The 1,447-nt window shown below is 36.4% G+C and overlaps 1 protein-coding gene across 3 annotated transcripts in view; it reads right to left on the bottom strand.

Moving 5' to 3' along the window:
* LOC106884075 (solute carrier family 22 member 15) overlaps positions 1-1,447 on the bottom strand; it is a 50,683-nt gene that overhangs the window by 37,715 nt on the left and 11,521 nt on the right. The window contains exon 7 of one of the 3 annotated variants that reach the window (XM_014935293.2): positions 1,143-1,393. The exons of the other annotated variants lie outside the window; for them this stretch is intronic. The gene's annotated coding sequence lies outside the window, so the exon portion shown is untranslated. Of the gene's footprint in view, positions 1-1,142; positions 1,394-1,447 lie in introns of those variants that run through there. 3 annotated transcript variants of the gene reach the window in all.

Genomic DNA, 1,447 nt, shown 5'->3' with positions numbered 1-1,447 from the left:
AGATATTTGAGGAAACTAGAGCATGCAGATAATTCGTCAACGCAGAGAAGTTGGTCAGTGATGTCTTACTCACACTTTAGCGCTAAAAATCTCATGGCATTCGAAGAGAACACAACCCAGTTCTCGCCAAGCAAATCAAGGACAAACTTTTAATCAGAGCATTCACTGTTAAGGGTTGACTCATACATCTTAGTTTCTCTACCAGTGAGGATTTAAGAATGTATTCATGTTCATTCTTCCATTAAATAAATCATAAGTTAAATCTTTGTGATTTTTGCTTGTGTTTGTAATATACTTAATCAGCCTAATCTCACGCTACAACTGATTACACTTGGATATTTATATTCATAGGGCCAGCCTACACGAAGTACAAACAACACAGAAAATTATAGGGGTGGAAGAAAGGTGTTACAAGTCCAACAGCTGTTTCTGGGGGCTCAGAGATCCCTAATAATGTTGGTAGATTTAGTTCATCACACCTTTAGCTGTGCACTTACACCCACCGTCTTCAGAGTAATCGACTAACTGTCCTCCTGAAATTGCTGGCCTTGTGCCAAAATTTGAAATCGCGATCATTCAGGTGGCGTGCTGGCAGAAACGTTAGCACACCGGGTGAAATGCTTAGCAGTATTTCGTCTGTCTTTACGTTCTGAGTTCAAATTCCGCCGCGGTCAACTTTGCCTTTCATCATCTGGGGTCGATAAATTAAGTACCAGTTGCGTACTGATAAAACCAGTGTCAGTCATTTAGTGACGTTAATTCCTCTCCATCAAATTAGTTACCTTGTTTGTAGTGTTGATGCAACCAATCAATTTGGAGCTCTATATCGGAATTATCCAAGACTGATTAGGCTACCAAGATTTTGCTAAAGTACTTTCCACTAAAGCTTACTTGATTTTAATACAATTTAGTCAAATAAAAAGCGGCAGGCCCATAACCTTTGCAATCCCTTCTAAAGAGATTCATGTGGTTGATATTCAGCCTGAACATCACCATCTTTAGTAACCTTCGAACAAAACAGTTTTCTAGTTTTGTAAACTAAAGAAGCATTCAGCAGTTGAGTAGTGCTCCTACTTGAATCCCTCTTTTAAGGGATAACTTGATGTGTGTTTTTTTTTTTAACTCTTCATGTGTCACTTGAGATCTATTGAAGAAATATCTTTAGTTTTTAATTTACCTTCTCACTTTTATTTGTTACAAAGTCAGGTTTTTATTATTCATATCATTTTGAACCACAAACCAAATATAAATGTATTCTTTATTGAAAGAAACCCTAATGTGAACAGTATTTCTTTTGATTAAAATTTTTCTTTCTTTACAGCAAACAGTGATTGACAACGAACGACGGAAAAAGCTAGAATTTGCTGCTGTTGATGATGTCTTACCACCAACTCTGCAAAAGAAGAAGGAAAAGCGATTAAAAACAGTGTGTATTATTATTATTATT

Source organism: Octopus bimaculoides, chromosome 10, assembly GCF_001194135.2.
Source record: "Octopus bimaculoides isolate UCB-OBI-ISO-001 chromosome 10, ASM119413v2, whole genome shotgun sequence".
Classification (NCBI taxonomy): Eukaryota; Metazoa; Mollusca; class Cephalopoda; order Octopoda; family Octopodidae; genus Octopus; species Octopus bimaculoides.
Note: the sequence above shows the minus strand (reverse complement) of the source record. Positions and strands in the feature narration are given on the sequence as shown.